The sequence below is a fragment of the Sus scrofa genome, chromosome 18, assembly GCF_000003025.6.
Source record: "Sus scrofa isolate TJ Tabasco breed Duroc chromosome 18, Sscrofa11.1, whole genome shotgun sequence".
Taxonomy (NCBI): Eukaryota; Metazoa; Chordata; class Mammalia; order Artiodactyla; family Suidae; genus Sus; species Sus scrofa.
Genome location: NC_010460.4, coordinates 50,450,464 through 50,464,382, shown reverse-complemented (window position 1 = coordinate 50,464,382; position 13,919 = coordinate 50,450,464). Strand labels below are relative to the sequence as shown.

The following is a 13,919-nucleotide window of genomic DNA, read 5'->3' as shown; positions in this document are numbered from 1 at the left end:
ACCCCTTTGGTTCCACTGTCTCTGCCTTGTCTCAGGCAGGGCAAGTGGAGGCCTAACTGAAACTTCCCAGGGACAGGTCTAACAAGTTGGGGCACAGTGACAGGTGTAAACAGGTGGATGGAGGGCAGGACAGCAGTTTCTCTCATCACCTAATCCAGGTCAATTTTAAGATGCTCCCCGCCCCCCAGGCTTTTGCACCATGTCCCTAGTCCCTTTGATTCTCAGCTCCCCTGAATCACCAGACCCACACTGGGACTTAAAACATTCACCTTGGAGTTCCCATCGAGGCTCTGTGGTTAACAAATCAGACTAGGAACCATGAGGTTGCGGGTTCGATCCCTGCCCTTGCTCAGTGGGTTAAAGATCCAGCATTGCCGTGGGCTGTGGTGTAGGTTGCAGATGCGGCTCAGATCCCGCGTTGCTGCGGCTGTGGCGTAGGCCAGCGGCTACGGCTCTGATTCAACCCCTAGCCTGGGAACCTCCATATGCCGCAGGAGCAGCCCCCCAAAAAATAAATGAATAAATAAAACATTCACCTCATCTCATCTCAGGGCACACCAACTGCTGGGCGAGCAGGAAAATGTCCCGCCAAGGTCGCCTGGAGCAGCACGTACCCATGAAGGCCACAACTCACTCTGATAGCATGAGGAGCTGTGACCTCTCTTCCTCCTCTGCCCGTGAGGCTGTCAGGAGGGTTTCCCCTGGCATCCGGTGGTTCTGAGGTGTGAGGCTCTACCCCCCCCTCCCGCCCCCTCAGGGTGTAGCTTCGGGGACTCAGGGTGCAGGGACCTCTGGGGACTTTTCCGTTCCTATCACTCACAGCCTGAACACCAACGGGCTGTCTTTTCTGGCTCGAGTCAGCCTCAGCCTGGCCTGCGGACGCTCCTTCAAAAAGGTCACCAAGACTGATACGTGCGGGCTCCAGTTGTGGGTGTAACCCATCGGTGCATTATCCAAGTGTCTAATAAAATAGACCACGAGGGTCATGCATTCTTAAGGCATCAACCCACAGGCGGAGGTCTGGATACTCTAGTGTGTGACCCAGTGTGACCCACACTGAAGAGGACGGGGCGGAGACCCCGTCAAACCACCGGAACCCACTCTGGGATCCCAAGGTACAGATCCTGATGCTCTATCACCCACTGGGCACTTTACAAAGACACAAGCAACAAAATGGGAGACACCCTAGGGATGCCTCACACTTGGCTGAAACTCCTTCAAGGGCGGGGTCTTCTTCCCCTTTGCAGCTAACACAGAAAAGAGAAAACAACAGAGGCTGGACTGACTCCAAATTTGAAACTGTTTTATTAAATATCCCACTTGTCATTCCGATGTCAGAGGGGTCTGGGTCTTGGCGTACAGCGAAGATCCTTGTTCTGGAAGCAGACGACAAGGCGCGCAAACCTGGCGTCAGAGAATGTTGGTCAGACATGCACACGTGGCCTGGAGGCCTTCCCCCCCAGCCTGGGCCGAGAACCAGAACTCCCAGCCTCCTGGAAAGAGAGCAAGGATTTGATCCTGCCTAGAGAAGAGGCCCAAAGGCCTGGGGTGTCAGTGCAGCAGGTCACACCCTCGGCTCCCACTTCCTTGTCTCTAAAAACCAGGAAACTGGAAACAACTCCGAGGCCTGCTGTTACAATTAAGTGATGTAAGAGCATAAACAAGAGATTGTAACAAATGCCAATTGAGAGCAAGCGGCAATAAATGGGCGTGAACCTGGGCTCCCACTCCTGACTGCAGAGAGCTAAGAGGCCTCTGCCACAGGGATGCGGCAGGAGCCCACCTTTTCCAGGCTGACACACCGCTCATCTGGAGATTCCCGGGGAAAAGGCGACAAGTTGAATCCCAACCACAGAGGTAATCAAACTATCTGCACAAAACGGCCTCGTGAGCTGGCAGACAGTTACGCTTTCTGGGACTCCATCACCTGATAGGCAACATGGGAAGGTAGGGTAAGCGGGTGGTTTTGAACTCCTGGACAGAGGGACTTACAGAAAATCAACACTCAAAAGGAAGTGAAGGGACCCACCCCACCAGGCCAGACCCTCCCCGACACTTACCACCAGATTCCCGGAAGAACCCATCACCCACCAAGGGATCGCCTCTCAGGTCTCTTCCAGCTCTGACATCTTCTGCCGCGGACACCCCACAGGTCTCGTGCTGGGGCAGGAACACAGCGCACAGTTGGCTGGGGGTGGGCCGGGTGCCTGTCAGGACGTGTACAGGGCCTGACTCGCCCCCCTACCAACAGCACGCGATGAGGGAGGCCGCCAGGTACGTGGATGCTGAAAGGAGACACGGGCAAAGCCAGTCGATTATTCACAACAGCAGCGGCCACAACATCAGCACTTCCCACCAGCCCCATGTCTTACAGGGAGACAAAGGGAGCCAGAAGGCACCAGCACACGCAGCGGGCTAAGAAGCCGGGCTCAGGTCACTGGAGGCACAGCTTGTACCCCTGGCCTGGGAACTTCCGTATGCCATGGGGAGAGGGAGAGGGAGAGACAGAGAGAGAGGGGGAGACGGAAGGAAAGAAGGAAAGAAAAGAGGTACTCCGAGCGCAGGAAAGTCAAGTCACACACACAGTGGCCACACGTGCTCTCTGCTCTGGAGAGACTAGCGCAGACATCCCAAGGCTCTCTGCTATTTGAACGTTTTTGAAAAGAAAGTCAAAGGGTTAACTTGCCCCCAGGACTGCAGAAGCGTGACTCACCGAGAAGGGTCTGCGGACGGCAGCCCCAGAAGACCGGTCGCACTTGGGACTGACCCGAATCTGCCAGAAGCCTTAACCTTCAAGAGAGAAGGGGTGGTGGTGTGACCCCACCGTCCAGGAGCTCAGGAGCTGTGCTGCCTACTCCATCCTGGCATTGCCCTCCGACTCAAACCAGCCATTGCCTCTAGATTCCACCCCTCCCTTCCAATCTGGCATCCGGGAAAGGAGTGGAGCCAGTAGGGTTGGAGAGGCCTGGCATCCAATCCTGACCTTCCAGTGTCTGGCCAGGCAACCCTGGACACTTAATCCTGACCGTGGCCCCCCACCTGTACTGGACCTAAGATGGCCTAACGGTGGTCCTCGAAGACTTCTGGCGGGTTAAGAATTAAGTCTGCAAGACAAGAGTTCAATCAACACAAGTGCCCTTCTCTCCCACTAGATCTTCCTTTAAGATCAATGCGACCCCCCCCCCCCGTAAGCTCCGGGGACACTCGGCCCTGCTATATTAGATCTTCCTTTAAGATCAATGTGCAACGACCCCCGCCCCCCAGTAAGCTCCGGGGACACTCGGCCCTGCTATAGAACCTGGCTGGCCCTTCCTTCTCTTTGGTTTCCCTGCCAATGGTAAATATCCCCCAGGGCATGGCCCATCCCTATTATTCCTTTCCACTCTATTTCCTACTAGCTGGTCTAACTCCATCTTTACCACTCCCTCAAGCTTCATTTTCTTTTCCTTTACATCTTTCTAGGGCCATGCCCGAGGCATACGGAGGTTCCCAGGCTAGGGGTCCAAACGGAGCTGCAGCTGCCGGCCTACACCACAGCCCCGCCAGATCCAAGCTTTGCCTGCAACTTACACAGCTGACGGCAACGCAGGATCCTTAATCCTCTGAGCAAGGCCAGGGATTGAAGCTGCATCCTCTTGGATACTAGTCGGGTTCATTAACCACTAAGCCATCAAGGGAACTCCCATTTTCAACTTTTCTAAGGCTTTCGTTTGAAGGATATAATAAAATTTACAAGCCTGGAGCACGGTAAACACCCAAAGTCCAAAACAATTTCTTCAAAGACATTAACGCTCTCTAATGTGCACGGTGCAACAGAGCAGCCACTTGCCAAGTGTGGCTAATGAGCATCCATCTAAACCGTGGCTAGTGTGAACGAAAGACGGAATCTTAAATTTAACCGAATGTGTCAAGTGGTCACCGCCTCAGATGGTACAGACCTGCACAGTGCCCAGCACACCAGATAGGGAAGGGAGCAAAACAGTGTCTGAAATTTCTATAACCTTGCTCTGGATGAAGCAGGGCAAGGCCTCAAACCATCTCAAAATTTTCTTGCAAGCACTGTAGGAATGCACAGGGTCACCGCAGACCCAAGCACGCTGGAGGCTTGCAGCCCACGTTCCTTCAAGCCCCTAAAGCCCTGGGCATTCAGCTGTACTGAGCACCAGCCGGGACCAGAAGCTGAGAGGAGAGATCATGGGGTTGGATTAGGCCTACTTGGGTTTCCTCCTGAAGCCCCTGGACAGAGACAACTCTTTTTTTTTTTGTCTTTTGTCTTTTTGTTGTTGTTGTTGTTGCTATTTCTTGGGCCGCTCCTGCGGCATATGGAGGTTCCCAGGCTAGGGGTCCAATCGGAGCTGTAGCCACCGGCCTACGCCAGAGCCACAGCAACGCGGGATCCGAGCCGCGTCTGCAACCTACACCACAGCTCCCAGCAACGCCGGATCGTTAACCCCCTGAGCAAGGGCAGGGACCGAACCCGCAACCTCATGGTTCCTAGTCGGATTCGTTAACCACTGCGCCACGAGGGGAACTCCGACAACTCTTGATAGTAAGAAGGACACAGCAATCCTTTCTGTTTGAGGGAGGAAGACAAGCAGCCTTGGGAGAGGCAGTCTTATCATACCTCTCAGAGAAAAATCATATTCCTTACGCTTCTTTTTGAAATGAATACTTTGAAATTTAACAGCTTATTCTTCTTCCTGACTTAGTTACACCCTAAACACAATCACCTGTAAGCTAAAGATTAGGCATCCTGAGCACAATGGCCTGTGGGTTAAAGATTATTAGCATGGGATGTTTTTTCAGGAACTTTCCAAGCTTGTTCTGATCTCTGATCAATACGGCCCTTTCGCAAGTACTGTTATTCTAGGCAATAACCCAGAAAACCACCACTGTGAAAATCTCCCGACTCCAGCTTTGATGACCAAGACTGACCCAAAGAAAGATGAATGCATGTTTGTCCCAATACTGATTCCTATCTGAAAACCTGTTTTTCTCCTTTTTGCTATAAAACTCCTTCCAATTCTTTCTAACTGGGGTGGGGGGGAAGGGACAGTCTTTAAGGCATTAACCTGCTGTGATCCTCCTTTGCCTGGCAAAGCAATTAAACTATTTTTTTTCCCCTCCTTTACCCCAAACTCTGTGTCTGCGTTTCAATTTGGCACCGGCAGACAGAGGCGGAATTGTGGCGGTAGCAGTGGACTAACTTCCTTCCTTTTACAAAGACGCTGATCACATCTATACACAAAATCCCCTTTTCTTGAATATTATTCTCGGTATGTATTTTACAGTTCAGAAAACCCCTGGGAGCCGTAGGCCAAGTCACTAGTTGATTCAGTAAGAATTTCCCCCATGAAGTAACAGTGACCAGCGCGCCCGGTTCTGGGAGCGAGGAGCTGGGCCCCGGGCAGCGTCACTTACCAGCACATCTTACAGGAGATCTGCCGCAGAGGAGTCCACCTGCAAGGGCCACGTGGTCAGCTCAAGCCAGTCCTCATGTCCCGCCCCCACCTTGGTTTTCGCCTAGGAGGCCATCCCCACGACCCCATTTCCCCACCTCAAGCGGCACTCGCCAAGGCCGCACGTGTATTTCCAAAGGAATCTTCAGAAGCTCAGTTAGAGCCACCTTCCCGCGTCCCAGCCAAGCCCAGGACGGAATGGCCCGGGCCGAACACCCGCAGCGAGTACCCAACCGACAGGGCCAGGGGCGGGATAACTTAGGGGGGCGCGCCCGCTCCCACCGGGCCCGAAATCCCTGACCTCGCAACCCAGCAGGGCCCCCAGTTCCTGTGACTCTCACCCAGCCTCAGCAGACGGCAGGCGCCGCCGGGGACCCTCAATGGTCTTGGATAGCCGCGAGACCCAGGAGCAGCCTCATCTCAACCGTCCGCCATGGCTGCCACCGCACAGTCTCGCGCCTGCGTCACTACGCAGCCCGCCGGCGGCCGCACGTGGCTCCAAGTGATCGGCGGCGCCGAGCGGCCCTGGGGGATGACGTCACGAGGGCGCCGGGGCGGGGCCGGGGGCGGGTTAGCTGCGCCCTCGGGTTGTTTTCTGTGTGAGCGGAAGCAGAAGTGCGGTAAACACGTGGAGACGCCCCGCGCTCCTGCTGCCCCCCAACTGGGGGACCCGGGAAGGGGAGGCAGCCCGCGAGCGGGGCGCGGGAACACCGCACAAGTGGGAGGCTGGATGCTGGGGCCTCGGTTCAAAATAGGGAGAAACCCTCTTTACTCTTAGGATTTTGTAGTCGCTGTTCTTTTCGAATGAATGTAAACCCTTAGTGGCTAAGTAAGCCCAATCCATTAGTCTCGCCGCTCAGGAAGGTTTCCCAAAGGCCTGGGATCGTTCTTTCAGAAACGTTATTGTCAAGAGAGACAAACCTTGATCTCCCAGTGTCCAGGGAGGTTAAGGACCCATTTGTCACCTGACTCCACATTGCACAGCCTAGCTAGTGTAATGGGTTATGTGCACTTAGCTATATAGAAGAGTAAGGTTTCTTTCCGTTTGTGTCATTTTAGCCGCTTAACTGTGATGCGCATCACATTCTGGTTGAATGCTTATCAGATAATAAAATTGTTTTCTTTCTCTTCTATCTTTATAGAAAGGTTTTCTGGGTTGGCAGTGTCCACTGGGGGAAAAAGCACAACTGTTATGAGTCATTTTATTTGGGGCAAAATGAGGACAGCATTTTAGAGCGCTGTGCAAAACTATTCCAAAGAGGTAGGTGGGGAGTTCAGTGTTACATACGATTTCAGTGAAGCGGGTACTGCAGTCAAGAAGACATTTTAGTAGCGGCTTGCTTCTAGTCGCGAGGAGCAGATGTCGTAAATGATTTTGGTGCTTTTCTAGATAGGAGGAGAATTGGGCTCATAAAATCTTCTCTTCAAAATACCTAACTATCTGAAGACCTGTTCCACCAGTTTTTCCCAGAGCACAGAGTGCCTCACTCCTAATCTTCATCAGGAGCTCCTTTCAGGGTGGGTTGAAGGTGAAGGTCAGCAGCTGCAGCGGCTGGTGATTTAATGCTTGTAGAGGCAGATGGCCAGTGCCAATTTTCAATTGGCAGAAGGAAATTTTGGCTTTAATTTTATTTCTCCCACACATGCTGAGGAAAGCACATTGGAAGATACTGAGACTAGAAAGGGTGTGGCTTATTGGAGATACAGCTAAGTTTCAACCGGAATGTAGGGTCTTCATAAGGAGAGATGGATAAGAACTAGCATTCAGGGAGTTCTCTTGGAGTTCCCTTTGTGGCTCAGCAGAAACAAACCCAACTAGTATCCAGGAGGATGTGGGTTAAGGATCTGGGGTTGCTTTGAGCTGTGGTGTAGGTTGCATACTCGGCTCAGAGCTGGTTGTGGCTGGCAGCTAAAGCTTCGATTCAACCCCTAGCTTGGGAACTTCCACATGCCTTGCGTGTAGCCTTAAAAAACAAACAAAAAAGAAGCTCTCTTGTGGCTCAGGGAGTTAAGGATCTGGTGTTGGTACTGCAGTAGTTTGGGTCACTGCTGTGACACAGGTTCCATTCCTGACCCTGCGAATGTCCACGTGTTGTGGGTGTGGCCAAAAACCAAAACCAAACACATAATTAAAGTTCAGTTACGTTATAGTAGAAGGCTGCATGAGCCTGGCACAAAGAGAGACCTTTCGGCAGTAGCCTAACTTCTTATTAGAATGTTGAAAAGAACTTTCCCTCAAACCACATGTCCAAAGAGTAATGCCATTATTCTTCCAAGCCAATTGGGATGTATGCCTAGAAAGAAAATTAGTAATTTGGCTCTGAAAGAATACAGAGGCAGTAATAGGCAAGAAGATCTCAAAGTAGCGCCCGAAAGATTTCTTCCATGGGGGTCACATAGGGTGGCTCTACTTCCAAGGGGTCGTCATGATTTAGTGTTGATTTAATCCTCTATCATTTACAGGCCTGGAAACTGGATTTTATAAATTCATTGAGAATTCACTCAAATCATCTCTGTGGTTTAGTGGTTCTGGTTACCACTGTGGCAAAGGTGTGATCCCTGGCTCAGGAACTAATGCATACCATGAGCCTAGCCAAAAGAAAAAAAAAAAATTCTTCACTAAATTTAGTCAATATTGGATTTCTCACATGCACAGCATGCTATGCAGTGTTGCATGGCCTATGTCCAAAAACAGCTCAGAAACATCTAGTTAGTAATTTACTAGCTATTTAATTCTCAATGGGCGAGAGGGACAAAGAGGAAAAAGCAATAGTCAGCCTTGGGAAGAGTGAAAAGATTCATTTAAAAAAAAAAAAAAAACAAACTGGAATCTAGCAAAGATGTGAGTCCAGGAAAACTGTCTTGAAATAGGCCAATTGAGGGTAAGTTTTCAGTTGTTCATGAATTTCTTGAAAAGTTAGCAACCTGGGCAGCATCTGTACAAAGTCAAGGTAATGTCAGTTCTTTTCCATGTACCAGGTGTGCATCACCTTTCAGAACTTCTCAGAGACCTCCTGATGTGACTCGGAGGGTTACAAACCTGGCTAGTATCCATGAGGATGCAGGTTTGATTCCTGGCCTCGCTCAGTGGGTTAAGGATCTGGGGTTGCCATGAGCTGTGGTGTAGGTCACAGACACGGCTCAGATCTGGTGTTGCTGTGGCTGCTGTGTAGGCTGGCAGTTGCAGCTCCGATTTGACCCCTAGCCTGGGAACCTCCATATGCCTTGGGTGAGGCCCTAAAAAGACAAAAAGAGAAAAGAGATATGCAAATAAAGTGCTCTGGGGGCTGGGGGGGGGGAACTGCATTGATAGATTTAGGGGAAGAGGTATTTCTTGAGCTGGATGATAAAGCCTAACAGCCAAATCCACCAGGGACAAACCAGGCATCCAGCGAAGTCTGTTTTATCAACCTGCTCCAACCAGAGAGAATCCCAGTGGATTCTGGGCCACCTCTCATTACCGCACTGAGTAATTCTGAGACGGGGAGAGGGGAAGTAAGGACCACTTGCAGACTGCTGCTTTCTCGAAGTGCAGACAGTTTAGTAGTTGGTTCACAGACATTTCTGTGCACCAGGTGGGGGCCACAGAGCAGGCTACGGAAGTTACTGGAAAGCAGTGATCCCGAAAAAGGACACTGTTAGACCCCTGTACAGCTGAAGTGTGGCCTTGGGAGAAACAGTGTTGCCCACTAACATTGCAGCTGGCCTGATGTCTGTTCTGAGAGACTGAATATACAGGCAGACTATGGTCTGACCGTTTGTAAAAATAGAATTCTGACCCATAACCTGCAGCAGTCAGCCCAGGGAACCTAGCCCTTGTCTCGGCAGCCTGCCCAGGAAGCCAGCTGCTGTGAGGCAGACTTGGGGGAAGTCAGAATGTTAACTCTAGTGACAGTTCAGGAAGCCACACAGTAAAACCTGTCACAATCCAAACAAGCCACATGGCCAGAACTCGTTCAATAACTGATGGCTTCCCTGGTTTTTCCCACTTCTAAATTAGGACCAACTGGAGAAAGCCATACATGCTCCCTCAACCTATCACATGGGCTACCCCGCTTCCTTTTTTTTTTTTTTTTTTTTGTCATTTAGGGCCTCACTGCCTGCATATGGATGTTCCCAGGCTAGGGGTCGAATCAGAGCTTAGCTGCCAGCCTACAGAGGATCTGAGCCTAGTCTGAGACCTACACCACAACTCACAGCAACGCCGGATCCTTAACCCACTGATTGAGGCCAGGGATTGAAGCCGCAACCTCATGGGTGCTAGTCAGCTTCGTTAACCGCTGAGCCACGACGGGAACTCCAAGGCTACCCCACTTCCAGTGAGCCCAACTGCTGCGTCCCTGGGCCCTGAAGGCCACTTTTTCACTAGAAAGCTCTCCCACGGCTCTGCTTGCCTTCGGGTCTCTCTCTGCCGCATGCAAGTGACGGTGGCTGACTCCTCCCTAGAGCCAGCTCTGAGCAAATAGGCTTTGCCTGGTCTCATCTAGGGGGTCCTCCTTTATTTCCAAAATTACCGTGATCTGATTCTTAGTAGGTAGAATTTTACTTGGAAGCCTGGATGTGTGTATGTGGAGAGGAGGCAAAGGCATTCAAATGGACAGGAGCAGCCTGAGGAGGCTCAGCCTAGGGTCAGCCAGGCTGTGAAACAACAGAATACGGGAGTTCCCCTGTGTGGCTCAGCAGGCTGAGGATCTGGTGTTGCTGTAACTGTGGCATAGGTCACCGCTGCGGCTTGGATTTGATCCCTGCTCAGGGAACTTCTATATGCTGAGGGCGTGGCCGAAAAAGAAAAAAAACCAAAACAGAACCCCCATACTGGTCTCTGTCCCCGTTGCTGGCATAGAGCTCCCACATCCTGTGACAGCTCCTGGGTGAAAGGAATGTCTTTGTTCTGAGTTGATGTAAGTTGGGCTCCTGGATGGTGTCTGGATAGAAGCTGGCCACCAGAAAGACCGTGATTAGAAGCTTGGAATTTTCAGCTTCACCCTTCATCCTCCAGAGAGGAAATGCAGTTAATATTCAATCATGCCATGTAAACCAACATGATTTCAAAGTTTTTAAACAATTTAAATAAATACCATTACTAGGAAAAAATAAGATCATGCCTATATGATGAAGTCTCCATAAAATTCCAATAGTTAGAAGATCTGGGTTGGTGAACACATGAAGGGGCCAGAAGAGTGTGGTGTTCAGAGCAAGCCCCTTCCCACACACATCCCCAGGCATCTCTCACTTTTTTTTTTTTTTTTTGGTCTTTTTGTCTTTTAGGGCAGCACCCTCGGCATATGGAGGTTCCCAGGCCGGGGGTCCAATCGGAGCTGTAGCTGCCGGCCAACACCAGAGCCACAGCAATGCCAGATTGGAGCTGTGTCTTCGACCTACACCACAGCTCACGGCAACTCTGGATCCCTAACCCACTGATTGAGGCCAGGGATCGAACCCGAAACCTCATGGTTTCTAGTCGGATTTGTTTCCACTGTGGTCCAAGATGGGGAAATCCCATTTTTTTAAAAAAAACTTTTCGGGGCTGCTGGTGTAGCATATGGAAGTTCCCAGGCTAGGGGTCAATGCCACAGCCACAGCCACAGCCACACCAGATCCAAGCCGCATCTGCAACACAGGATCCTTAACCTACAGATCGAGGCCAGGGATCAAACCCACATCCTCATGGGTACTAGTTGGGTTTGTTTCCACTGAACCACGATGGGAACTCCTAGGCATCTCTTTTATCTGGATCTTTGTCATATCCTTTTACAATGAGCTGATAAACAATAAACTATTTTTCTGAGTTTTTGTGCCATTCTAGCACATTAATTGAACCCAAGGAGGAGTCCTGGGAACATTCAGTTTACAGCTGACTGGTCAGAGGCAGAGGTAACAACCTGGACTTTTGTTGTCATCTGAAGTGGGGAGCAGGGCAGTCTTGTGGGACTGAGCCCTTGACCGGTGGGATCTGATGCTCTCTCCAGAATTGAGTTAAAGTGTAGGACACAGCTGGTGTTGAAGAATTGCTTGGTGTGGGAAAAATGCCCACACATCTGGTGTCAGAAGTGTCAAGAGTGGTTGTCGTGTGAGAGTAAGGAGAAATATAGGAGTTGAGTGAGTTTTTCCTAAACCTAGGTTAAGGGAAGTTTTAGTAGCGTTATTTACAGTGTTACAGAGAGACAACTATGGAAAGGTACATCAGTGGAAGATCTTAAAATATCAGACCAATGTTCCGTAGTGGTGGATGGAACAACCACTGAATGCACTGCGTTATTCGTGTCTGTGCATGTGGCAAGCTAAACTATTGCAGGAGGGAGACTGAAAGGTCATTTCCCACACTTCTGCTTTATGTACCCAGGGACTGCAGTACCTAATGCCTTTAGGGAGTGCTGGGGACTACTTGTTTCTTTGGTGTCTTTATCTAATAGGGTCCAATCAGGAGACAAACAGTGCAGGAAGGGTTTAATACAGAGAATTACAGTAACAAGGGAATGGCTGTTAAAAGTGAAGGGAGGGGGAGGGATTAATTTGGAGTCTGGGATTAACATATACACACTACTATACATAAAATAGGTAACCAACAGGACCTACTGGATAGTACAGAGAACTACCCTCAGTATTTTTGTAATAACCTATAAGGGAAGAGAATCTGAAAACGAATATATATAACTGACTCACTTTGCTGGATGCCTGAAATTAACACAACATTGTAAATCAACTCTACTTCAATTTTTAAAAAAGTTAAGAAAAAATGGAGAGAACTCTGAAGGCCACAATGATAGTAGATATAAGGGCAGCTACTATTCTGAGTGCTAAGCTTCTGAGGAATAACCTCGCCCCCTCAACCCCCCCAGGCTGAGGTCCAGCCTTTGGTAGAGAACAGCTCTGCTCAAGGAATGGCAGAGAAGTGCTGGCAGAACTTGCTGTAGTCCACCCTCCAGAGTGTGGGAAAACTGTTCCTGAAGGCGGCGTCTCGCCGACCTCAGACCACAGGGGAGCTGGGTGCTCCCGGCACTGGAGAGCCAGGTGCTTGCGAGAACCTGGAGCTGGAGAAGTTACCCTTGATGTAGGAAGGTGGGTGCTTTAGAGGCCTCTTTCTGCAGGTGCTTTTTCAGAAAGCTCACTGGAACCAGGCAGTAAAGCTCCTTCCTCCTGCACTGCCTCCCTGCAGTTTCTACCCGCAAAGCTTCACACTGGGCCGCCTGGCAAGGGAGGACAGCTCAAAGGGCCCAGCTCCATCCCACGATGGGAGCCGAGAGAGAGACCATTGACCCCTGGCACAGGATCTAACACTCTAAAAAGTTAACCAGTCGAGACAAATATTGTTTTGTTTGGTATCAGTTTACATTTTAGTTGAACAGCAGGGTTCTTACTGGCAGCTGTTTGGTGGCAAAACAGTGGGCCTGCTGCTGCTGACTCCACTTCACAGTGTGTTTTGGGCAAACCATCTCTCTGGACCTCATCGGTAAAAGGTGGCTGTTATTTCTAGGTGACTATTAAGGTTCTGTGTGTGGGAGTTCCCTTTGTGGTGCAGAGGAAACCAATGCGACTAGTAACCATGAGGTTGCAGGTTTGATCTCCGGCCTCGCTCAGTGGGTTAAGGATCCCGTGTTGCTGTGAGCTGTGGTGTAGGTCGCAGACACAGCTCAGATCCTGCGTGGCTGTGGCTGTGGTGTAGGCCGGCAGTTGTAGCTCCATTTCGACCCCTAGCCTGGGAACCTCTATGTGCCATTAAAAAAAAAAAAAAGGTTCTAGGTTTTATTTATTTATTCATTTTGTCTTTTCTAGGGCCGCATCCGCAGCATACGGAGGTTCCCAGGTGAGGGATCTAATCGGAGCTGTAGCCGCCAGCCTGCACCACAGCCCCAGCAACACGGGATCCGAGCCACGTCTGCAACCTACACCACAGCTCAGGGCAACGCTGGATCCCCAACCCACTGAGCGAGGGCAGGGATCGAACCCTCAACCGCATGGTTCCTAGTGGGACTCGTTAACCACTGAGCCACGAAGGGAACTCCCGTTCTACATTTTATTCTGGTAGGGTCCGGACGTACTCGCTGTTGCATTTAAACTTTCCCAACGTGTTTGTCTAAGGAAGGCTGACGCTGAAACACAGGAAGTCTTAGCAAAAAGTTTCACTGCACCCACACGAAAGAAGGGCAAAGGGAGAAAGGAAAGGGAGTGGTCCTGTGCCCCTTCCCCGAGGCCCCGCTCCTCGAGCAGCCCCGCCCAGGTCTTCCCGCCTTCACCTTCCTGCAGGCCCCGCCCTCCCACTCCCGCCAACCACTCCGGTCCGCAGCCCCGCCTCCGATGACCGCGCCCCCTCTCGCCAGCCCCTCCCAGAGCCCCCACACCCCCACTTCCCGTCCTCACCTTCCCACAGGCCCCGCCCCTCCCGCCGGCCCCGCCCACCGTTTCTTGGCGGCCTGAGCCTAATCTGCTTGAGCGTGAGGCAGGCTGGGAAGTTGGCTGCCC

General features: G+C 51.0%; 1 long non-coding RNA gene across 5 annotated transcripts; it reads right to left on the bottom strand.

Annotated features, from left to right (window-relative positions):
• On the bottom strand, positions 1,283-13,871 carry LOC100739791. Of its 5 annotated transcripts, XR_002340444.1 has the most exons (7): positions 13,857-13,871; positions 6,748-6,845; positions 5,801-6,054; positions 5,422-5,460; positions 2,714-2,790; positions 2,061-2,285; positions 1,283-1,404 (listed from the first exon to the last, which is right to left on the bottom strand). It is a non-coding gene; the product is annotated as an uncharacterized LOC100739791 (long non-coding RNA). The 5 variants fall into 5 exon arrangements; XR_002340443.1 differs by having other exon boundaries at positions 5,801-6,845; XR_002340445.1 differs by lacking the exon at positions 6,748-6,845.